This window comes from Macaca mulatta, chromosome 13 (genome assembly GCF_049350105.2).
Source record: "Macaca mulatta isolate MMU2019108-1 chromosome 13, T2T-MMU8v2.0, whole genome shotgun sequence".
Taxonomy (NCBI): Eukaryota; Metazoa; Chordata; class Mammalia; order Primates; family Cercopithecidae; genus Macaca; species Macaca mulatta.
Genome location: NC_133418.1, coordinates 28476511 through 28502962, shown reverse-complemented (window position 1 = coordinate 28502962; position 26452 = coordinate 28476511).

Genomic DNA, 26452 nt, shown 5'->3' with positions numbered 1-26452 from the left:
CGAAAGGCTTCTTGAGGGGAAAGCTGTAACTCTGTGAGATGATTTCACAGAACACCAAGAAGTTTCTCAGAAAGCTTCTTTCTCTTTGTTATCGGAGGATATTTCCTTTGGCCCTATAGTCTTCACAGGGATCCGAAATATCTGTTCTCAGATTCCACAGAAATAAGGCTAGCAAAGAGATCCACGAAATACAGATGTGACTCTATGAGATGAATTAACAGAACACTAAGCAGTTTCTCAGAAAGCTTCTTTCCAGATTTCATCTGAGGATATTTCCTTTTTCACCATAGCCCTCTATGGGCTTCCAAATATCACTTTGCCAATTCCAGAAGAACTGTCTTCGCGAAAGGCTTCTTGAGGGGAAAGCTGTATCTCTGTGAGATGATTTCACAGAACACAAAGAAGTTTCTCAGAAAGCTTCTTTCTGTTTGTTATCGTAGGATATTTCCTTAGACCCCATAGTCTGACAAGGGATCCGAAATATCTGTTCTCAGATTCCACAGAAATAAGGCTAATAAAGAGATCCACGAAATACAGATGTAACTCTGTGAGGTGAATTAACAGAACACTAAGCAGTTTCTCAGAAAGCTTCTTTCCAGATTTCATCCGAGGATATTTCCTTTTACACCATAGACCTCTATGGGCTTCCAAATATCACTTTGCCAATTCCACAAGAACTGTCTTAGCGAAAGGCTTCTTGAGGGAAAGGTGTAACTCTGTGAGATGATTTCACAGAACACAAAGAAGTTTCTCAGAAAGCTTCTTTCTCTTTGTTATCGGAGGATATTTCCTTTGGTCCTATAGTCTTCAAAGGGATCCGAAATATCTGTTCTCAGATTCCACAGAAATAAGGCTAGCAAAGAGATCCACGAAATACAGATGTAACTCTGTGAGATTAATTAACAGAACACTAAGCAGTTTCTCAGAAAGCTTCTTTCCAGATTTCATCTGAGGATATTTCCTTTTTCACCATAGCCCTCTATGGCCTTCCAAATATCACTTTGCCAATTCCAAAAGAACTGTCTTAGCGAAAGGCTTCTTGAGTGGAAAGCTGTAACTCTGTGAGATGATTTCACAGAACACAAAGAAGTTTCTGAGAAAGCTTCTTTCTCTTTGTTATAGGAGGATATTTCCTTTGGCCCTATAGTCTTCCAAGGGATCCAAAATATCTGTTCTCAGATTCCACAGAAATAAGGCAAGCAAAGAGATCCACGAAATACAGATGTAACTCTGTGAGATGAATTAACAGAACACTAAGCAGTTTCTCTGAAAGCTTCTTTTCAGATTTCATCTGATAATATTTCCTTTTTCACCATAGCCCTCTATGGGCTTCCAAATGTCACTTTGCCAATTCCACAAGAACTGTTTTAGCGAAAGTCTTCTTGAGGGGAAAGCTGTAACTCTGTGAGATGATTTCACAGAACACAGGGAAGTTTCTCAGAAAGCTTCTTTCTCCTTGTTATCGAAGGGTATTTCCTTTGGCCATATAGTCTTCCTAGGGATCCGAAATATCTGTTCTCCGAATCCACAGAAATAAGGCTAGCAAAGAGATCCACGAAATACAGATGTAACTCTGTGAGATGAATTAACAGAACACTAAGCAGTTTCTCAGCAAGCTTCTTTCCAGATTACATCTGAGGATATTTCCTTTTTCACCATAGCCCTCTGTGGGCTTCCAAATATCACTTTGCCAGTTCCACAAGAACTGTCTTAGCGAAAGGCTTCTTGAGGGGAAAGCTGTAACTCTGTGAGATGATTTCACAGAACACAAAGAAGTTTCTCAGATAGCTTCTTTCTCTTTGTTATCGGAGGATATTTCCTTTGGCCCTATACTCTTCCAAGGGATCCGAAATATCTGTTCTCAGATTGCACAGAAATAAGGCTAGCAAAGAGATCCATGAAATACAGATGTAACTCTGTGAGATAAATCAACAGTTCCCTAAGCAGTTTCTCAGAAAGCTTCTTTCCAGGTTTCATCTGAGGATATTTCCTTTTTCACCATAGCCCTCTATGTGCTTGAAAATGTCACTTTGCCAATTCCACAAGAACTGTCTAAGCGAAAGGCTTCTTGAGGGGAAAGCTGTAACTCTGTGAGATGATTTCACAGAACACAAGGAATTTTCTCAGAAAGCTTCTTTCTCTTTGTTATCGGAGGATATTTCCTTCGGCCCTATAGTCTTCCAAGGGATCCGAAATATCTGTTCTCAGATTCCACAGAAATAAGGCTAGCAAAGAGATCCACGAAATACAGATGTAACTCTGTGAGGTGAATTAACAGAACACTAAGCAGTTTCTCAGAAATCTTCTTTCCAGATTTCATCTGAGGATATTTCCTTTTTCACCATAGCCCTCTATGGGCTACCAAATATCACTTTGCCAATTCCACAAGAACTGTCTTAGCGAAAGGCTTCTTGAGGGGAAAGCTGTAACTCTGTGAGATGATTTCACAGAACACAAAGAAGTTTCTCAGAAAGCTTCTTTCTCTTTGTTATCGGAGGATATTTCCTTTGGCTCTATAGTCTTCCAAGGGATCCGAAATATCTGTTCTCAGATTCCACAGAAATAAGGCTAGCAAAGAGATCCACGAAATACAGATGTAACTCTGTGAGATTAATTAACAGAACACTAAGCAGTTTCTCAGAAAGCTTCTTTCCAGATTTCATCTGAGGATATTTCCTTTTTCACCATAGCCCTCTATGGGCTTCCAAATATCACTTTGCCAATTCCAGAAGAACTGTCTTAGCGAAAGGCTTCTTGAGGGGAAAGCTGTAACTCTGTGAGATGATTTCACAGAACACAAAGAAGTTTCTCAGAAAGCTTCTTTCTCTTTGTTATCGTAGGATATTTCATTTGACCCTATAGTGTGACAAGGGATCCGAAATATCTGTTCTCAGATTCCACAGAATTAAGGCTAGTAAAGAGATCCACGAAATACAGATGTAACTCTGTGAGGTGAATTAAAAGAACACTAAGCAGTTTCTCAGAAAGCTTCTTTCCAGATTTCATCCGAGGATATTTCCTTTTTCACCATAGCCCTCTATGGGCTTCCAAATATCACTTTGCCAATTCCACAAGAACTGTCTTAGCGAAAGGCTTCTTGAGGGAAAGGTGTAACTCTGTGAGATGATTTCACAGAACACAAAGAAGTTTCTCAGAAGGCTTCTTTCTCTTTGTTATCGGAGGATATTTCCTTTGGTCCTATAGTCCTCAAAGGGATCCGAAATATCTGTTCTCAGATTCCACAGAAATAAGGCTAGCAAAGAGATCCACGAAATACCGATGTAACTCTGTGAAATGAATTAACAGAACACTAAGCAGTTTCTCAGAAAGCTTCTTTCCAGATTTCATCTGAGCACATTTCCTTTTTCACCATAGCCCTCTATGGGCTTCCAAATATCTCTTTGCCAATTCCACAAGAACTGTCTTAGCGAAAGGCTTCTTGAGGGGAAAGCTGTAACTCGGCGAGATGATTTCACAGAACACAAAGAAGTTTCTCAGAAAGCTTCTTTCTCTTTGTTATCAGAGGATATTTCCTTTGGCCCTTTACTCTTCCAAGGGATCCGAAATATCTGTTCTCAGATTGCACAGAAATAAGGCTAGCAAAGAGATCCATGAAATACAGATGTAACTCTGTGAGATGAATCAACAGATCCCTAAGCAGTTTCTCAGAAAGCTTCTTTCCAGGTTTCATCTGAGGATATTTCCTTTTTCACCATAGCCCTCTATGGGCTTGCAAATGTCACTTTGCCAATTCCACAAGAACTGTCTTAGCGAAAGGCTTCTTGAGGGGAAAGCTGTAACTCTGTGAGATGATTTCACAGAACAGAAGGAATTTTTTCAGAAAGCTTCTTTCTCTTTGTTATCGGAGGATATTTCCTTTGGCCCTATAGTCTTCAAAGGGATCCGAAATATCTGTTCTCAGATTCCACAGAAATATGGCTAGCAAAGAGACCCACAAAATACAGATGTAACTCTGTGAGATGAATTAACATAACACTAAGCAGTTTCTCAGAAAGCTTTTCTCCAGATTTCATCTGAGGATATTTCCTTTTTCACCATAGCCCTCTATGGGCTTCCAAATATCACTTTGCCAATTCCACAAGAATTGTCTTAGCTAAAGGCTTCTTGAGGGAAAGGTGTAACTCTGTGAGATGATTTCACAGAACACAAAGAAGTTTCTCAGAAAGCTTCTTTCTATTTGTTATCGGAGGATATTTCCTTTGGCCCTATAGTCTTCCAAGGGATCCGAAATATCTGTTCTCAGATTCCACAGAAATAAGGCTAGCAAAGAGATCCACGAAATACAGATGTAACTCTGTGAGATTAATTAACAGAACACTAAGCAGTTTCTCAGAAAGCTTCTTTCCAGATTTCATCTGAGGATATTTCCTTTTTCACCATAGCCCTCTATGGCCTTCCAAATATCACTTTGCCAATTCCACAAGAACTGTCTTAGCGAAAGGCTTCTTGAGGGGAAAGCTGTAACTCTGTGAGATGATTTCACAGAACACAAAGAAGTTTCTCAGAAAGCTTCTTTCTCTTTGTTATCGGAGGATATTTCCTTTGGCCCTATAGTCTTCACAGGGATCCGAAATATCTGTTCTCAGATTCCACAGAAATAAGGCTAGCAAAGAGATCCACGAAATACAGATGTAACTCTGTGAGATGAATTAACAGAACACTAAGCAGTTTCTCTGAAAGCTTCTTTTCAGATTTCATCTGATAATATTTCCTTTTTCACCATAGCCCTCTATGGGCTTCCAAATGTCACTTTGCCAATTCCACAAGAACTGTTTTAGCGAAAGGCTTCTTGAGGGGAAAGCTGTAACTCTGTGAGATGATTTCACAGAACACAGGGAAGTTTCTCAGAAAGCTTCTTTCTGCTTGTTATCGAAGGGTATTTCCTTTGGCCATATAGTCTTCCAAGGGATCCGAAATATCTGTTCTCCGAATCCACAGAAATAAGGCTAGCAAAGAGATCCACGAAATACAGATGTAACTCTGTGAGGTGAATTAACAGAACACTAAGCAGTTTCTCAGCAAGCTTCTCTCCAGATTACATCTGAGGATATTTCCTTCTTCACCATAGCCCTCTATGGGCTTCCAAATATCACTTTGCAAGTTCCACAAGAACTGTCTTAGCGAAAGGCTTCTTGAGGGGAAAGCTGTAACTCTGTGAGATGATTTCACAGAACACAAAGAAGTTTCTCAGATAGCTTCTTTCTCTTTGTTATCTGAGGATATTTCCTTTGGCCCTATACTCTTCCAAGGGATCCGAAATATCTGTTCTCAGATTGCACAGAAATAAGGCTAGCAAAGAGATCCACGAAATACAGATGTAACTCTGTGAGGTGAATTAACAGAACACTAAGCACTTTCTCAGAAATCTTCTTTCCAGATTTCATCTGAGGATATTTCCTTTTTCACCATAGCCCTCTATGGGCTACCAAATATCACTTTGCCAATTCCACAAGAACTGTCTTAGCGAAAGGCTTCTTGAGGGGAAAACTGTAACTCTGTGAGATGATTTCACAGAACACAAAGAAGTTTCTCAGAAAGCTTCTATTTCTTTGTTATCGGAGGATATTTCCTTTGGCCCTATAGTCTTCAAAGGGATCTGAAATATCTGTTCTCAGATTCCACAGAAATAAGGCTAGCAAAGAGATCCACGAAATACAGATGTGACTCTGTGAGATGAATTAACAGAACACTAAGCAGTTTCTCAGAAAGCTTCTTTCCAGATTTCATCTGAGGATATTTCCTTTTTCACCATAGCCCTCTATGGGCTTCCAAATATCACTTTGCCAATTCCACAAGAACTGTCTTAGCGAAAGGCTTCTTGACGGGAAAGCTGCAACTCTGTGAGATGATTTCACAGAACATAAAGAAGTTTCTCAGAAAGCTTCTTTCTCTTTGTTATCGTAGGATATTTCCTTTGGCCCTATAGTCTTCCAAGGGATCCGAAATATCTGTTCTCAGATTCCACAGTTACAAGGCTAGCAAAGAGATCCAAGAAATACAGATGTAACTCTGTGAGGTGAATTAACAGAACACTAAGCAGTTTCTCAGAAAGCTTCTTTCCAGATGTCATCTGAGGATATTTCCTTTTTCACCATAGCCCTCTATGGGATTCCAAATATCACTTTGCCAATTCCACAAGAACTGTCTTAGCGAAAGGCTTCTTGAGGGGAAAGCTGTAACTCTGTGAGATGATTTCACAGAACACAAAGAAGTTTCTCAGAAAGATTCTTTCTCTTTGTTATCGGAGGATATTTCCTTTGGCCCTATACTCTTCAAAGGAATCCAAAATATTTGTTCTCAGATTCCACAGAAATAAGGCTAGCAAAGAGATCCACGAAATACAGATGTAACTCTGTGAGATGAATTAACAAAACACTAAGCAGTTTCTCAGAAAGCTTTTCTCCAGATTTCATCTGAGGATATTTCCTTTTTCGCCATAGCCCTCTATGGGTTTCCAAATATCGCTTTGCCAATTCCACAAGAATTGTCTTAGCTAAAGGCTTCTTGAGGGAAAGGTGTAACTCTGTGAGATGATTTCACAGAACACAAAGAAGTTTCTCAGAAAGCTTCTTTCTCTTTGTTATCGGAGGATATTTCCTTTGGCCCTATAGTCTTCCAAGGGATCCGAAATATCTGTTCTCAGATTCCACAGAAATAAGGCTAGCAAAGAGATCCACGAAATACAGATGTAACACCGTGAGATGAATTAACAGAACACTAAGCAGTTTCTCAGAAAGCTTCTTTCCAGATTTCATCTGAAGATATTTCCTTTTTCACCATAGCCCTCTATGGGCTTGCAAATGTCACTTTGCCAATTCCACAAGAACTGTCTTAGCGAAAGGCTTCTTGAGGGGAAAGCTGTAACTCTGTGAGATGATTTCACAGAACACAAAGAAGTTTCTCAGAAAGCTTCTTTCTCTTTGCTATCGGAGGATATTTCCTTCGGCCCTATAGTCTTCCAAGGGATCCGAAATATCTGTTCTCAGATTCCACAGAAATAAGGCTAGCAAAGAGATCCACGAAATACAGATGTAACTCTGTGAGGTGAATTAACAGAACACTAAGCAGTTTCTCAGAAATCTTCTTTCCATATTTCATCTGAGGATATTTCCTTTTTCACCATAGCCCTCTATGGGCTACCAAATATCACTTTGCCAATTCCACAAGAACTGTCTTAGCTAAAGGCTTCTTGAGGGGAAAGCTGTAACTCTGTGAGATGATTTCACAGAACACAAAGAAGTTTCTCAGAAAGCTTCTTTCTCTTTGTTATCGGAGGATATTTCCTTTGGCTCTATAGTCTTCCAAGGGATCCGAAATATCTGTTCTCAGATTCCACAGAAATAAGGCTAGCAAAGAGATCCACGAAATACAGATGTAACTCTGTGAGATTAATTAACAGAACACTAAGCAGTTTCTCAGAAAGCTTCTTTCCAGATTTCATCTGAGGATATTTCCTTTTTCACCATAGCCCTTTAAGGCCTTCCAAATATCACTTTGCCAATTCCACAAGAACTGTCTTAGCGAAAGGCTTCTTGAGGGGAAAGCTGTAACTCTGTGAGATGATTTCACAGAACACAAGGAAGTTTCTCAGAAAGCTTCTTTCTCTTTGTTATCGGAGGATATTTCCTTTGGCCCTATAGTCTTCACAGGGATCCGAAATATCTGTTCTCAGATTCCACAGAAATAAGGCTAGCAAAGAGATCCACGAAGTACAGATGTGACTCTGTGAGATGAATTAACAGAACACTAAGCAGTTTCTCAGAAAGCTTCTTTCCAGATTTCATCTGAGGATATTTCCTTTTTCACCATAGCCCTCTATGGGCTTCCAAATATCACTTTGCCAATTCCAGAAGAACTGTCTTAGCGAAAGGCTTCTTGAGGGGAAAGCTGTAACTCTGTGAGATGATTTCACAGAACACAAAGAAGTTTCTCAGAAAGCTTCTTTCTCTTTGTTATCGTAGGATATTTCATTTGACCCTATAGTGTGACAAGGGATCCGAAATATCTGTTCTCAGATTCCACAGAATTAAGGCTAGTAAAGAGATCCACGAAATACAGATGTAACTCTGTGAGGTGAATTAACAGAACACTAAGCAGTTTCTCAGAAATCTTCTTTCCAGATTTCATCCGAGGATAATTCCTTTTTCACCTTAGCCCTCTATGGGCTTCCAAATATCACTTTGCCAATTCCACAAGAACTGTCTTAGCGAAAGGCTTCTTGAGGGGAAAACTGTAACTCTGTGAGATGATTTCACAGAACACAGGGAAGTTTCTCAGAAAGCTTCTTTCTCTTTGTTATCGGAGGATATTTCCTTTGGCCCTATAGTCTTCCAAGGGATCCGAAATATCTGTTCTCAGATTCCACAGAAATAAGGCTAGCAAAGAGATCCACGAAATACAGATGTAACTCTGTGAGATGAATTAACAGAACACTAAGCAGTTTCTCAGCAAGCTTCTTTCCAGATTTCATCTGAGGGTATTTCCTTTTTCACCATAGCCCTCTATGGCCTTACAAATATCACTTTGCCAATTCCACAAGAACTGTCTTAGCGAAAGGCTTCTTGAGGGAAAGGTGTAACTCTGTGAGATGATTTCACAGAACACAAAGAAGTTTCTCAGAAAGCTTCTTTCTCTTTGTTATCGGAGGATATTTCCTTTGGTCCTATAGTCTTCAAAGGGATCCGAAATATCTGTTCTCAGATTCCACAGAAATAAGGCTAGCAAAGATATCCAGGAAATACAGATGTAACTCTGTGATATGAATTAACAGAACACTAAGCAGTTTCTCAGAAAGCTTCTTTCCAGATTTCATCTGAGCATATTTCCTTTTTCACCATAGCCCTCTATGGGCTTCCCAATATCACTTTGCCAATTCCACAAGAACTGTCTTAGCGAAAGGCTTCTTGAGGGGAAAGCTGTAACTCGGCGAGATGATTTCACAGAACACAAAGAAGTTTCTCAGAAAGCTTCTTTCTCTTTGTTATCGTAGGATATTTCCTTTGGCCCTATAGTCTTCCAAGGGATCCGAAATATCTGTTCTCAGATTCCACAGAAATAAGGCTAGCAAAGAAATCCACGAAATAGAGATGTAACTCTGTGAGATGAATTAACAGAACACTAAGCAGTTTCTCAGAAAGCTTCTTTCCATATTTCATCTGAGGATATTTCCTTTTTCTCCATAGCCCTCTATGGGCTTCCAAATATCATTTTGGCAATTCCACAAGAACTGTCTTAGCGAAAGGCTTCTTGAGGGGAAAGCTGCAACTCTGTGAGATGATTTCACAGAACACAAAGAAGTTTCTCAGAAAGCTTCTTTCTCTTTGTTATCGGAGGATATTTCCTTTGGTCCTATAGTCCTCAAAGGGATCCGAAATATCTGTTCTCAGATTCCACAGAAATAAGGCTAGCAAAGAGATCCACGAAATACCGATGTAACTCTGTGAAATGAATTAACAGAACACTAAGCAGTTTCTCAGAAAGCTTCTTTCCAGATTTCATCTGAGCACATTTCCTTTTTCACCATAGCCCTCTATGGGCTTCCAAATATCTCTTTGCCAATTCCACAAGAACTGTCTTAGCGAAAGGCTTCTTGAGGGGAAAGCTGTAACTCGGCGAGATGATTTCACAGAACACAAAGAAGTTTCTCAGAAAGCTTCTTTCTCTTTGTTATCGGAGGATATTTCCTTTGGCCCTATACTCTTCCAAGGGATCCGAAATATCTGTTCTCAGATTGCACAGAAATAAGGCTAGCAAAGAGATCCATGAAATACAGATGTAACTCTGTGAGATGAATCAACAGATCCCTAAGCAGTTTCTCAGAAAGCTTCTTTCCAGGTTTCATCTGAGGATATTTCCTTTTTCACCATAGCCCTCTATGGGCTTGCAAATGTCACTTTGCCAATTCCACAAGAACTGTCTTAGCGAAAGGCTTCTTGAGGGGAAAGCTGTAACTCTGTGAGATGATTTCACAGAACAGAAGGAATTTTTTCAGAAAGCTTCTTTCTCTTTGTTATCGGAGGATATTTCCTTTGGCCCTATAGTCTTCAAAGGGATCCGAAATATCTGTTCTCAGATTCCACAGAAATATGGCTAGCAAAGAGACCCACAAAATACAGATGTAACTCTGTGAGATGAATTAACATAACACTAAGCAGTTTCTCAGAAAGCTTTTCTCCAGATTTCATCTGAGGATATTTCCTTTTTCACCAGAGCCCTCTATGGGCTTCCAAATATCACTTTGCCAATTCCACAAGAATTGTCTTAGCTAAAGGCTTCTTGAGGGAAAGGTGTAACTCTGTGAGATGATTTCACAGAACACAAAGAAGTTTCTCAGAAAGCTTCTTTCTCTTTGTTATCGGAGGATATTTCCTTTGGCCGTATAGTCTTCCAAGGGATCCGAAATATCTGTTCTCAGATTCCACAGAAATAAGGCTAGCAAAGAGATCCACGAAATACAGATGTAACTCTGTGAGATGAATTAACAGAACACTAAGCAGTTTCTCAGAAAGCTTCTTTCCAGATTTCATCTGAGGATATTTCCTTTTTCACCATAGCCCTCTATGGCCTTCCAAATATCACTTTGCCAATTCCACAAGAACTGTCTTAGCGAAAGGCTTCTTGAGGGGAAAGCTGTAACTCTGTGAGATGATTTCACAGAACACAAAGAAGTTTCTCAGAAAGCTTCTTTCTCTTTGTTATCGGAGGATATTTCCTTTGGCCCTATAGTCTTCACAGGGATCCGAAATATCTGTTCTCAGATTCCACAGAAATAAGGCTAGCAAAGAGATCCACGAAATACAGATGTAACTCTGTGAGATGAATTAACAGAACACTAAGCAGTTTCTCTGAAAGCTTCTTTTCAGATTTCATCTGATAATATTTCCTTTTTCACCATAGCCCTCTATGGGCTTCCAAATGTCACTTTGCCAATTCCACAAGAACTGTTTTAGCGAAAGGCTTCTTGAGGGGAAAGCTGTAACTCTGTGAGATGATTTCACAGAACACAGGGAAGTTTCTCAGAAAGCTTCTTTCTGCTTGTTATCGAAGGGTATTTCCTTTGGCCATATAGTCTTCCAAGGGATCCGAAATATCTGTTCTCCGAATCCACAGAAATAAGGCTAGCAAAGAGATCCACGAAATACAGATGTAACTCTGTGAGGTGAATTAACAGAACACTAAGCAGTTTCTCAGCAAGCTTCTCTCCAGATTACATCTGAGGATATTTCCTTCTTCACCATAGCCCTCTATGGGCTTCCAAATATCACTTTGCAAGTTCCACAAGAACTGTCTTAGCGAAAGGCTTCTTGAGGGGAAAGCTGTAACTCTGTGAGATGATTTCACAGAACACAAAGAAGTTTCTCAGATAGCTTCTTTCTCTTTGTTATCTGAGGATATTTCCTTTGGCCCTATACTCTTCCAAGGGATCGAAATATCTGTTCTCAGATTGCACAGAAATAAGGCTAGCAAAGAGATCCACGAAATACAGATGTAACTCTGTGAGGTGAATTAACAGAACACTAAGCAGTTTCTCAGAAATCTTCTTTCCAGATTTCATCTGAGGATATTTCCTTTTTCACCATAGCCCTCTATGGGCTACCAAATATCACTTTGCCAATTCCACAAGAACTGTCTTAGCGAAAGGCTTCTTGAGGGGAAAACTGTAACTCTGTGAGATGATTTCACAGAACACAAAGAAGTTTCTCAGAAAGCTTCTATTTCTTTGTTATCGGAGGATATTTCCTTTGGCCCTATAGTCTTCAAAGGGATCTGAAATATCTGTTCTCAGATTCCACAGAAATAAGGCTAGCAAAGAGATCCACGAAATACAGATGTGACTCTGTGAGATGAATTAACAGAACACTAAGCAGTTTCTCAGAAAGCTTCTTTCCAGATTTCATCTGAGGATATTTCCTTTTTCACCATAGCCCTCTATGGGCTTCCAAATATCACTTTGCCAATTCCACAAGAACTGTCTTAGCGAAAGGCTTCTTGACGGGAAAGCTGCAACTCTGTGAGATGATTTCACAGAACATAAAGAAGTTTCTCAGAAAGCTTCTTTCTCTTTGTTATCGTAGGATATTTCCTTTGGCCCTATAGTCTTCCAAGGGATCCGAAATATCTGTTCTCAGATTCCACAGTTACAAGGCTAGCAAAGAGATCCAAGAAATACAGATGTAACTCTGTGAGGTGAATTAACAGAACACTAAGCAGTTTCTCAGAAAGCTTCTTTCCAGATGTCATCTGAGGATATTTCCTTTTTCACCCCTAGCCCTCTATGGGATTCCAAATATCACTTTGCCAATTCCACAAGAACTGTCTTAGCGAAAGGCTTCTTGAGGGGAAAGCTGTAACTCTGTGAGATGATTTCACAGAACACAAAGAAGTTTCTCAGAAAGATTCTTTCTCTTTGTTATCGGAGGATATTTCCTTTGGCCCTATACTCTTCAAAGGAATCCAAAATATTTGTTCTCAGATTCCACAGAAATAAGGCTAGCAAAGAGATCCACGAAATACAGATGTAACTCTGTGAGATGAATTAACAAAACACTAAGCAGTTTCTCAGAAAGCTTTTCTCCAGATTTCATCTGAGGATATTTCCTTTTTCGCCATAGCCCTCTATGGGTTTCCAAATATCGCTTTGCCAATTCCACAAGAATTGTCTTAGCTAAAGGCTTCTTGAGGGAAAGGTGTAACTCTGTGAGATGATTTCACAGAACACAAAGAAGTTTCTCAGAAAGCTTCTTTCTCTTTGTTATCGGAGGATATTTCCTTTGGCCCTATAGTCTTCCAAGGGATCCGAAATATCTGTTCTCAGATTCCACAGAAATAAGGCTAGCAAAGAGATCCACGAAATACAGATGTAACTCTGTGAGGTGAATTAACAGAACACTAAGCAGTTTCTCAGAAATCTTCTTTCCATATTTCATCTGAGGATATTTCCTTTTTCACCATAGCCCTCTAAGGGCTACCAAATATCACTTTGCCAATTCCACAAGAACTGTCTTAGCTAAAGGCTTCTTGAGGGGAAAGCTGTAACTCTGTGAGATGATTTCACAGAACACAAAGAAGTTTCTCAGAAAGCTTCTTTCTCTTTGTTATCGGAGGATATTTCCTTTGGCTCTATAGTCTTCCAAGGGATCCGAAATATCTGTTCTCAGATTCCACAGAAATAAGGCTAGCAAAGAGATCCACGAAATACAGATGTAACTCTGTGAGATTAATTAACAGAACACTAAGCAGTTTCTCAGAAAGCTTCTTTCCAGATTTCATCTGAGGATATTTCCTTTTTCTCCATAGCCCTTTAAGGCCTTCCAAATATCACTTTGCCAATTCCACAAGAACTGTCTTAGCGAAAGGCTTCTTGAGGGGAAAGCTGTAACTCTGTGAGATGATTTCACAGAACACAAGGAAGTTTCTCAGAAAGCTTCTTTCTCTTTGTTATCGGAGGATATTTCCTTTGGCCCTATAGTCTTCACAGGGATCCGAAATATCTGTTCTCAGATTCCACAGAAATAAGGCTAGCAAAGAGATCCACGAAATACAGATGTGACTCTGTGAGATGAATTAACAGAACACTAAGCAGTTTCTCAGAAAGCTTCTTTCCAGATTTCATCTGAGGATATTTCCTTTTTCACCATAGCCCTCTATGGGCTTCCAAATATCACTTTGCCAATTCCAGAAGAACTGTCTTAGCGAAAGGCTTCTTGAGGGGAAAGCTGTAACTCTGTGAGATGATTTCACAGAACACAAAGAAGTTTCTCAGAAAGCTTCTTTCTCTTTGTTATCGTAGGATATTTCATTTGACCCTATAGTGTGACAAGGGATCCGAAATATCTGTTCTCAGATTCCACAGAATTAAGGCTAGTAAAGAGATCCACGAAATACAGATGTAACTCTGTGAGGTGAATTAACAGAACACTAAGCAGTTTCTCAGAAATCTTCTTTCCAGATTTCATCCGAGGATAATTCCTTTTTCACCTTAGCCCTCTATGGGCTTCCAAATATCACTTTGCCAATTCCACAAGAACTGTCTTAGCGAAAGGCTTCTTGAAGGGAAAACTGTAACTCTGTGAGATGATTTCACAGAACACAGGGAAGTTTCTCAGAAAGCTTCTTTCTCTTTGTTATCGGAGGATATTTCCTTTGGCCCTATAGTCTTCCAAGGGATCCGAAATATCTGTTCTCAGATTCCACAGAAATAAGGCTAGCAAAGAGATCCACGAAATACAGATGTAACTCTGTGAGATGAATTAACAGAACACTAAGCAGTTTCTCAGCAAGCTTCTTTCCAGATTTCATCTGAGGGTATTTCCTTTTTCACCATAGCCCTCTATGGCCTTACAAATATCACTTTGCCAATTCCACAAGAACTGTCTTAGCGAAAGGCTTCTTGAGGGAAAGGTGTAACTCTGTGAGATGATTTCACAGAACACAAAGAAGTTTCTCAGAAAGCTTCTTTCTCTTTGTTATCGGAGGATATTTCCTTTGGTCCTATAGTCTTCAAAGGGATCCGAAATATCTGTTCTCAGATTCCACAGAAATAAGGCTAGCAAAGATATCCAGGAAATACAGATGTAACTCTGTGATATGAATTAACAGAACACTAAGCAGTTTCTCAGAAAGCTTCTTTCCAGATTTCATCTGAGCATATTTCCTTTTTCACCATAGCCCTCTATGGGCTTCCCAATATCACTTTGCCAATTCCACAAGAACTGTCTTAGCGAAAGGCTTCTTGAGGGGAAAGCTGTAACTCGGCGAGATGATTTCACAGAACACAAAGAAGTTTCTCAGAAAGCTTCTTTCTCTTTGTTATCGTAGGATACTTCCTTTGGCCCTATAGTCTTCCAAGGGATCCGAAATATCTGTTCTCAGATTCCACAGAAATAAGGCTAGCAAAGAAATCCACGAAATACAGATGTAACTCTGTGAGATGAATTAACAGAACACTAAGCAGTTTCTCAGAAAGCTTCTTTCCATATTTCATCTGAGGATATTTCCTTTTTCTCCATAGCCCTCTATGGGCTTCCAAATATCACTTTGGCAATTCCACAAGAACTGTCTTAGCGAAAGGCTTCTTGAGGGGAAAGCTGCAACTCTGTGAGATGATTTCACAGAACACAAAGAAGTTTCTCAGAAAGCTTCTTTCTCTTTGTTATCGTAGGATATTTCCTTTGACCCTATAGTCTTCCAAGGGATCCGAAATATCTGTTCTCAGATTCCACAGAAATAAGGCTAGCAAAGAGATCCACGAAATACAGATGTAACTCTGTGAGGTGAATTAACAGAACACTAAGCAGTTTCTCAGAAAGCTTCTTTCCAGATTTCATCTGAGGATATTTCCTTTTTCACCATAGCCCTCTATGGGATTCCAAATATCACTTTGCCAATTCCACAAGAACTGTCTTAGCGAAAGGCTTCTTGAGGGGAAAGCTGTAACTCTGTGAGATGATTTCACAGAACACAAAGAAGTTTCTCAGAAAGCTTCTTTCTCTTTGTTATCGGAGGATATTTCCTTTGGCCCTATACTCTTCAAAGGAATCCAAAATATTTGTTCTCAGATTCCACAGAAATAAGGCTAGCAAAGAGATCCACGAAATACAGATGTAACTCTGTGAGATGAATTAACAAAACACTAAGCAGTTTCTCAGAAATCTTTTCTCCAGATTTCATCTGAGGATATTTCCTTTTTCACCATAGCCCTCTATGGGCTTCCAAATATCACTTTGCCAATTCCACAAGAATTGTCTTACCTAAAGGCTTCTTTAGGGAAAGGTGTAACTCTGTGAGATGATTTCACAGAACACAAAGAAGTTTCTCAGAAAGCTTCTTTCTCTTTGTTATCGGAGGATATTTCCTTTGGCCCTATAGTCTTCCAAGGGATCCGAAATATCTGTTCTCAGATTCCACAGAAATAAGGCTAGCAAAGAGATCCACGAAATACAGATGTAACACTGTGAGATGAATTAACAGAACACTAAGCAGTTTCTCAGAAAGATTCTTTCCAGATTTCATCTGAGGATATTTCCTTTTTCACCGTAGCCCTCTATGGGTTTCCAAATATCACTTTGCCAATTCCACAAGAACTGTCTTCGCGAAAGGCTTCTTGAGGGGAAAGCTGTAACTCTGTGAGATGATTTCACAGAACACAAAGAAGTTTCTCAGAAAGCTTCTTTCTCTTTGTTATCGGAGGATATTTCCTTTGGCCCTATACTCTTCAAAGGAATCCAAAATATTTGTTCTCAGATTCCACAGAAATAAGGCTAGCAAAGAGATCCACGAAATACAGATGGAACTCTGTGAGATGAATTAACAAAACTCTAAGCAGTTTCTCAGAAAGCTTTTCTCCAGATTTCATCTGAGGATATTTCCTTTTTCACCATAGCCCTCTATGGGCTTCCAAATATCACTTTGCCAATTCCACAAGAATTGTCTTAGCTAAAGGCTTCTTTAGGGAAAGGTGTAACTCTGTGAGATGATTTCACAGAACACAAAGAAGTTTCTCAGAAAGCTTCTTTCTCTTTGTTATCGGAGGATATTTCCTTTGGCCCTATAGTCTTCCACGGGATCCGAAATATCTGTTCTCAGATTCCACAGAAATAAGGCAAGCAAAGAGATCCACGAAATACAGATGTAACACTGTGAGATGAATTAACAGAACACTAAGCAGTTTCTCAGAAAGCTTCTTTCCAGATTTCATCTGAGGATATTTCCTTTTTCACCGTAGCCCTCTATGGGTTTCCAAATATCACTTTGCCAATTCCACAAGAACTGTCTTAGCGAAAGGCTTCTTGAGGGGAAAGCTGTAACTCTGTGAGATGATTTCACAGAACACAAAGAAGTTCCTCAGAAAGCTTCTTTCTCTTTGTTATCGGAGGATATTTCCATTGGCCCTATAGTCTTCAAAGGAATCCGAAATATCTGTTCTCAGATTCCACAGAAATAAGGCTAGCAAAGAGATCCACGAAATACAGATGTAACTCTCTGAGACGAATTAACAGAACACTAAACAGTTTCTCAGAAAGCTTCTCTCCAGATTTCATCTGAGGATATTTCCTTTTTCATCCTAGAACTCTATGGGCTTCCAAACATCACTTTGCCAATTCCACAAGAACTGTCTTAACGAAAGACTTCTTGAAGGGAAAGCTGTAACTCTGTGAGATGATTTCACAGAACACAAAGAAGTTTCTCAGAAAGCTTCTTTCTCTTTGTTATCGGAGGATATTTCCTTTGGCCCTATAGTCTTCCAAGGAATCCGAAATATCTGTTCTCAGATTCCACAGAAATAAGGCTAGCAAAGAGATCCACGAAATACAGATGTAACTCTGTGAGATGAAGTAACAGAACACTAAGCAGTTTCTCAGAAAGCTTCTTTCCAGATTTCATCTGAGGATATTTCCATTTTCACCATAGCCCTCTATGGGCTTCCAAATATCACTTTGCCAATTCCACAAGAACTGTCTTAGCGAATGACTTCTTGAGGGGAAAGCTGTAACTCTGTGAGATGATTTCACAGAACACAAAGAAGTTTCTCAGAAAGCTTCTTTCTCTTTGTTGTCGTAGGATATTTCCTTTGGCCCTATATTGTTCCAAGGGATCCGAAATATGTGTTCTCAGATTCCACAAAAATAAGGCTAGCAAAGAGATCCACGAAATACAGATGTAACTCTGTGAGATTAATTAACAGAACACTAAGCAATTTCTCAAAAAGCTTCTTTCCAGATTTCATCTGAGGATATTTCCTTTTTCACCATAGCCCTCTATGGGCTTCCAAATATCACTTTGCCAATTCCACAAGAACTGTCTTAGCGAAAGGCTTCTTGAGGGGAAAGCTGTATCTCTGTGAGATGATTTCACAGAACACAAAGAAGTTTCTCAGAAAGCTTCTTTCTCTTTGTTATCGGAGGATATTTCCTTTGGCTCTATAGTCTTCCAAGGGATCCGAAATATCTGTTCTCAGATTCCACAGAAATAAGGCTAGCAAAGAAATCCACGAAATACAGATGTAACTCTGTGAGATGAATTAACAAAACACTAAGCAGTTTCTCAGAAAGCTTTTCTCCAGATTTCATCTGAGGATATTTCCTTTTTCACCATAGCCCTCTATGGGCTTCCAAATATCACTTTGCCAATTCCACAAGAATTGTCTTAGCTAAAGGCTTCTTTAGGGAAAGGTGTAACTCTGTGAGATGATTTCACAGAACACAAAGAAGTTTCTCAGAAAGCTTCTTTCTCTTTGTTATCGGAGGATATTTCCTTTGGTCCTATAGTCTTCAAAGGGATCCGAAATATCTGTTCTCAGATTCCACAGAAATAAGGCTAGAAAAGATATCCACGAAATACAGATGTAACTCTGTGATATGAATTAACAGAACACTAAGCAGTTTCTCAGAAAGCTTCCTTCCAGATTTCATCTGAGCATATTTCCTTTTTCACCATAGCCCTCTATGGGCTTCCAAATATCACTTTGCCAATTCCACAAGAACTGTCTTAGCGAAAGGCTTCTTGAGGGGAAAGCTGTAACTTGGCGAGATGATTTCACAGAACACAAAGGAGTTTCTCAGAAAGCTTCTTTCTCTTTGTTATCGTAGGATATTTCCTTTGGCCCTATAGTCTTCCAAGGGGTCCGAAATATCTGTTCTCAGATTCCACAGAAATAAGGCTAGCAAAGAGATCCACGAAATACAGATGTAACTCTGTGAGATGAATTAACAGAACACTAAGCAGTTTCTCAGAAAGCTTCTTTCCAGATTTCATCTGAGGATATTTCCTTTTTCACCGTAGCCCTCTATGGGCTTCCAAATATCACTTTGGCAATTCCACAAGAACTGTCTTAGCGAAAGGCTTCTTGAGGGGAAAGCTGCAACTCTGTGAGATGATTTCACAGAACACAAAGAAGTTTCTCAGAAAGCTTCTTTCTCTTTGTTATCGTAGGATATTTCCTTTGACCCTATAGTCTTCCAAGGGATCCGAAATATCTGTTCTCAGATTCCACAGAAATAAGGCTAGCAAAGAGATCCACGAAATACAGATGTAACTCTGTGAGGTGAATTAACAGAACACTAAGCAGTTTCTCAGAAAGCTTCTTTCCAGATTTCATCTGAGGATATTTCCTTTTTCACCATAGCCCTCTATGGGATTCCAAATATCACTTTGCCAATTCCACAAGAACTGTCTTAGCGAAAGGCTTCTTGAGGGGAAAGCTGTAACTCTGTGAGATGATTTCACAGAACACAAAGAAGTTTCTCAGAAAGCTTCTTTCTCTTTGTTATCGGAGGATATTTCCTTTGGCCCTATACTCTTCAAAGGAATCCAAAATATTTGTTCTCAGATTCCACAGAAATAAGGCTAGCAAAGAGATCCACGAAATACAGATGGAACTCTGTGAGATGAATTAACAAAACTCTAAGAAGTTTCTCAGAAAGCTTTTCTCCAGATTTCAACTGAGGATATTTCCTTTTTCACCATAGCCCTCTATGGGCTTCCAAATATCACTTTGCCAATTCCACAAGAATTGTCTTAGCTAAAGGCTTCTTTAGGGAAAGGTGTAACTCTGTGAGGTGATTTCACAGAACACAAAGAAGTTTCTCAGAAAGCTTCTTTCTCTTTGTTATCGGAGGATATTTCCTTTGGCCCTATAGTCTTCCAAGGGATCCGAAATATCTGTTCTCAGATTCCACAGAAATAAGGCTAGCAAAGAGATCCACGAAATACAGATGTAACACTGTGAGATGAATTAACAGAACACTAAGCAGTTTCTCAGAAAGCTTCTTTCCAGTTTTCATCTGAGGATATTTCCTTTTTCACCGTAGCCCTCTATGGGTTTCCAAATATCACTTTGCCAATTCCACAAGAACTGTCTTAGCGAAAGGCTTCTTGATTGGAAAGCTGTAACTCTGTGAGATGATTTCACAGAACACAAAGAAGTTTCTCAGAAAGCTTCTTTCTCTTTGTTATCGGAGGATATTTCCATTGGCCCTATAGTCTTCAAAGGAATCCGAAATATCTGTTCTCAGATTCCACAGAAATAAGGCTAGCAAAGAGATCCACGAAATACAGATGTAACTCTCTGAGATGAATTAACAGAACACTAAGCAGTTTCTCAGAAAGTTTCTCTCCAGATTTCATCTGAGGATATTTCCTTTTTCATCCTAGAACTCTATGGGCTTCCAAATATCACTTTGCCAATTCCACAAGAACTGTCTTAGCGAAAGACTTCTTGAAGGGAAAGCTGTAACTCTGTGAGATGATTTCACAGAACACAAAGAAGTTTCTCAGAAAGCTTCTTTCTCTTTGTTATCGGAGGATATTTCCTTTGGCCCTATAGTCTTCCAAGGAATCCGAAATATCTGTTCTCAGATTCCACAGAAATAAGGCTAGCAAAGAGATCCACGAAATACAGATGTAACTCTGTGAGATGAAGTAACAGAACACTAAGCAGTTTCTCAGAAAGCTTCTTTCCAGATTTCATCTGAGGATATTTCCATTTTCACCATAGCCCTCTATGGGCTTCCAAATATCACTTTGCCAATTCCACAAGAACTGTCTTAGCGAAAGACTTCTTGAGGGGAAAGCTGTAACTCTGTGAGATGATTTCACAGAACACAAAGAAGTTTCTCAGAAAGCTTCTTTCTCTTTGTTATCGGAGGATATTTCCTTTGACCCTATAGTCTTCCAAGGGATCCGAAATATCTGTTCTCAGATTCCACAGAAATAAGGCTAGCAAAGAGATCCACGAAATACAGATGTAACTCTGTGAGGTGAATTAACAGAACACTAAGCAGTTTCTCAGAAAGCTTCTTTCCAGATTTCATCTGAGGATATTTCCTTTTTCACCATAGCCCTCTATGGGATTCCAAATATCACTTTGCCAATTCCACAAGAACTGTCTTAGCGAAAGGCTTCTTGAGGGGAAAGCTGTAACTCTGTGAGATGATTTCACAGAACACAAAGAAGTTTCTCAGAAAGCTTCTTTCTCTTTGTTATCGGAGGATATTTCCTTTGGCCCTATACTCTTCAAAGGAATCCAAAATATTTGTTCTCAGATTCCACAGAAATAAGGCTAGCAAAGAGATCCACGAAATACAGATGGAACTCTGTGAGATGAATTAACAAAACTCTAAGAAGTTTCTCAGAAAGCTTTTCTCCAGATTTCAACTGAGGATATTTCCTTTTTCACCATAGCCCTCTATGGGCTTCCAAATATCACTTTGCCAATTCCACAAGAATTGTCTTAGCTAAAGGCTTCTTTAGGGAAAGGTGTAACTCTGTGAGATGATTTCACAGAACACAAAGAAGTTTCTCAGAAAGCTTCTTTCTCTTTGTTATCGGAGGATATTTCCTTTGGCCCTATAGTCTTCCAAGGGATCCGAAATATCTGTTCTCAGATTCCACAGAAATAAGGCTAGCAAAGAGATCCACGAAATACAGATGTAACACTGTGAGATGAATTAACAGAACACTAAGCAGTTTCTCAGAAAGCTTCTTTCCAGTTTTCATCTGAGGATATTTCCTTTTTCACCGTAGCTCTCTAAGCGTTTCCAAATATCACTTTGCCAATTCCACAAGAACTGTCTTAGCGAAAGGCTTCTTGATTGGAAAGCTGTAACTCTGTGAGATGATTTCACAGAACACAAAGAAGTTTCTCAGAAAGCTTCTTTCTCTTTGTTATCGGAGGATATTTCCATTGGCCCTATAGTCTTCAAAGGAATCCGAAATATCTGTTCTCAGATTCCACAGAAATAAGGCTAGCAAAGAGATCCACGAAATACAGATGTAACTCTCTGAGATGAATTAACAGAACACTAAGCAGTTTCTCAGAAAGCTTCTCTCCAGATTTCATCTGAGGATATTTCCTTTTTCATCCTAGAACTCTATGGGCTTCCAAATATCACTTTGCCAATTCCACAAGAACTGTCTTAGCGAAAGACTTCTTGAAGGGAAAGCTGTAACTCTGTGAGATGATTTCACAGAACACAAAGAAGTTTCTCAGAAAGCTTCTTTCTCTTTGTTATCGGAGGATATTTCCTTTGGCCCTATAGTCTTCCAAGGAATCCGAAATATCTGTTCTCAGATTCCACAGAAATAAGGCTAGCAAAGAGATCCACGAAATACAGATGTAACTCTGTGAGATGAAGTAACAGAACACTAAGCAGTTTCTCAGAAAGCTTCTTTCCAGATTTCATCTGAGGATATTTCCTTTTTCACCATAGCCCTCTATGGGCTTCCAAATATCACTTTGCCAATTCCACAAGAACTGTCTTAGCGAAAGACTTCTTGAGGGGAAAGCTGTAACTCTGTGAGATGATTTCACAGAACACAAAGAAGTTTCTCAGAAAGCTTCTTTCTCTTTGTTGTCGTAGGATATTTCCTTTGGCCCTATAGTGTTCCAAGGGATCCGAAATATCTGTTCTCAGATTCCACAAAAATAAGGCTAGCAAAGAGATCCACGAAATACAGATGTAACTCTGTGAGATGAATTAACAGAACACTAAGCAATTTCTCAAAAAGCTTCTTTCCAGATTTCATCTGAGGATATTTCCTTTTCCACCATAGCCCTCTATGGGCTTCCAAATATCACTTTGCCAATTCCACAAGAACTGTCTTAGCGAAAGGCTTCTTGAGGGGAAAGCTGTAACTCTGTGAGATGATTTCACAGAACACAAAGAAGTTTCTCAGAAAGCTTCTTTCTCTTTGTTATCGGAGGATATTTCCTTTGGCTCTATAGTCTTCCAAGGGATCCGAAATATCTGTTCTCAGATTCCACAGAAATAAGGCTGGCAATGAGATCCACGAAATACAGATGTAACTCTGTGAGATGAATTAACAGAACACTAAGCAGTTTCTCAGAAAGCTTCTTTCCTGATTTCATCTGAGGATATTTCCTTTTTCACCATAGCCCTCTATGGCCTTCCCAATATCACTTTGCCAATTCCACAAGAACTGTCTTAGTGAAAGTCTTCTTGAGGGGAAAGCTGTAACTCTGTGAGATGATTTCACAGAACACAAAGAAGTTTCTCAGAAAGCTTCTTTCTCTTTGTTATCGGAGGATATTTCCTTTGGCCCTATAGTCTTCAAAGGAATCCGAAATATCTGTTCTCAGATTCCACAGAAATAAGGCTAGCAAAGAGATCCACGAAATACAGATGTAACACTGTGAGATGAATTAACGGAACACTAAGCAGTTTCTCAGAAAGCTTCTTTCCAGATTTCATCTGAGGATATTTCCTTTTTCACCGTAGCCCTCTATGGGTTTCCAAATATCACTTTGCCAATTCCACAAGAACTGTCTTAGCGAAAGGCTTCTTGAGGGGAAAGCTGTAACTCTGTGAGATGATTTCACAGAACACAAAGAAGTTTCTCAGAAAGCTTCTTTCTCTTTGTTATCGGAGGATATTTCCATTGGCCCTATAGTCTTCAAAGGAATCCGAAATATCTGTTCTCAGATTCCACAGAAATAAGGCTAGCAAAGAGATCCACGAAATACAGATGTAACTCTCTGAGATGAATTAACAGAACACTAAGCAGTTTCTCAGAAAGCTTCTTTCCAGATTTCATCTGAGGATATTTCCTTTTTCATCCTAGAACTCTATGGGCTTCCAAATATCACATTGCCAATTCCACAAGAACTGAATTAGCGAAAGACTTCTTGAAGGGAAAGCTGTAACTCTGTGAGATGATTTCACAGAACACAAAGAAGTTTCTCAGAAAGCTTCTTTCTCTTTGTTATCGGAGGATATTTCCTTTGGCCCTATAGTCTTCCAAGGAATCCGAAATATCTGTTCTCAGATTCCACAGAAATAAGGCTAGCAAAGAGATCCACGAAATACAGATGTAACTCTGTGAGATGAATTAACAGAACACTAAGCAATTTCTCTAAAAGCTTCTTTCCAGATTTCATCTGAGGATATTTCCTTTTTCACCATAGCCCTCTATGGGCTTCCAAATATCACTTTGCCAATTCCACAAGAACTGTCTTAGCGAAAGGCTTCTTGAGGGGAAAGCTGTAACTCTGTGAGATGATTTCACAGAACACAAAGAAGTTTCTCAGAAAGCTTCTTTCTCTTTGTTATCGGAGGATATTTCCTTTGGCCCTATAGTCTTCCAAGGGATCCGAAATATCTGTTCTCAGATTCCACAGAAATAAGGCTAGCAAAGAGATCCACGAAATACAGATGTAACTCTGTGAGGTGAATTAACAGAACACTAAGCAGTTTCTCAGAAATCTTCTTTCCAGATTTCATCTGAGGATATTTCCTTTTTCACCATAGCCCTCTATGGGCTACCAAATATCACTTTGCCAATTCCACAAGAACTGTCTTAGCGAAAGGCTTCTTGAGGGGAAAGCTGTAACTCTGTGAGATGATTTCACAGAACACAAAGAAGTTTCTCAGAAAGCTTCTTTCTCTTTGTTATCGGAGGATATTTCCTTTGGCTCTGTAGTCTTCCAAGGGATCCGAAATATCTGTTCTCAGATTCCACAGAAATAAGGCTAGCAAAGAGATCCACGAAATACAGATGTAACTCTGTGAGATTAATTAACAGAACACTAAGCAGTTTCTCAGAAAGCTTCTTTCCAGATTTCATCTGAGGATATTTCCTTTTTCACCATAGCCCTCTGTGGGCTTCCAAATATCACTTTGCCAATTCCACAAGAACTGTCTTAGCGAAAGGCTTCTTGAGGGGAAAGCTGTAACTCTGTGAGATGATTTCACAGAACACAAAGAAGTTTCTCAGAAAGCTTCTTTCTCTTTGTTATCGGAGGATATTTCCTTTGGCCCTATAGTCTTCCAAGGGATCCGAAATATCTGTTCTCAGATTCCACAGAAATAAGGCTAGCAAAGAGATCCACGAAATACAGATGTAACTCTGTGAGGTGAATTAACAGAACACTAAGCAGTTTCTCAGAAATCTTCTTTCCAGATTTCATCTGAGGATATTTCTTTTTTCACCATAGCCCTCTATGGGCTACCAAATATCACTTTGCCAATTCCACAAGAACTGTCTTAGCGAAAGGCTTCTTGAGGGGAAAGCTGTAACTCTGTGAGATGATTTCACAGAACACAAAGAAGTTTCTCAGAAAGCTTCTTTCTCTTTGTTATCGGAGGATATTTCCTTTGGCCCTATAGTCTTCACAGGGATCCGAAATATCTGTTCTCAGATTCCACAGAAATAAGGCTAGCAAAGAGATCCACGAAATACAGATGTGACTCTGTGAGATGAATTAACAGAACACTAAGCAGTTTCTCAGAAAGCTTCTTTCCAGATTTCATCTGAGGATATTTCCTTTTTCACCATAGCCCTCTATGGGCTTCCAAATATCACTTTTCCAATTCCAGAAGAACTGTCTTAGCGAAAGGCTTCTTGAGGGGAAAGCTGTAACTCTGTGAGATGATTTCACAGAACACAAAGAAGTTTCTCAGAAAGCTTCTTTCTCTTTGTTATCGTAGGATATTTCCTTTGACCCCATAGTCTTCCAAGGGATCCGAAATATTTGTTCTCAGATTCCACAGAAATAATGCTAGCAAAGAGATCCACGAAATACAGATGTAACTCTGTGAGGTGAATTAACAGAACACTAAGCAGTTTCTCAGAAAGCTTCTTTCCAGATTTCATCTGAGGATATTTCCTTTTTCACCATAGCCCTCTATGGGCTTCCAAATATCACTTTGCCAATTCTACAAGAACTGTCTAAGCGATAGGCTTCTTGAGGGGAAAGCTGTAACTCTGTGAGATGATTTCACAGAACACAAAGAAGTTTCTCAGAAAGCTTCTTTCTCTTTGTTATAGGAGGATATTTCCTTTGGCCCTATACTCTTCAAAGGAATCCAAAATATTTGTTCTCAGATTCCACAGAAATAAGGCTAGCAAAGAGATCCACGAAATACAGATGTAACTCTGTGAGATGAATTAACAGAACGCTAAGCAGATTCTCAGAAAGCTTCTCTCCAGATTTCATCTGAGGATATTTCCTTTTTCACCATAGCCCTCTATGGGCTTCCAAATATCACTTTGCCAATTCCACAAGAACTGTCTAAGCGAAAGGCTTCTTGAGGGAAAGGTGTAACTCTGTGAGATGATTTCACAGAACACAAAGAAGTTTCTCAGAAAGCTTCTTTCTCTTTGTTATCGGAGGATATTTCCATTGGCCCTATAGTCTTCAAAGGGATCCGAAATATCTGTTCTCAGATTCCACAGAAATAAGGCTAGCAAAGAGATCCACGAAATACAGATGTGACTCTGTGAGATGAATTAACAGAACACTAAGCAGTTTCTCAGAAAGCTTCTTTCCAGATTTCATCTGAAGATATTTCCTTTTTCACCATAGCCCTCTATGGGCTTCCAAATATCACTTTGCCAATTCCAGAAGAACTGTCTTAGCGAAAGGCTTCTTGAGGGGAAAGCTGTAACTCTGTGAGATGATTTCACAGAACAC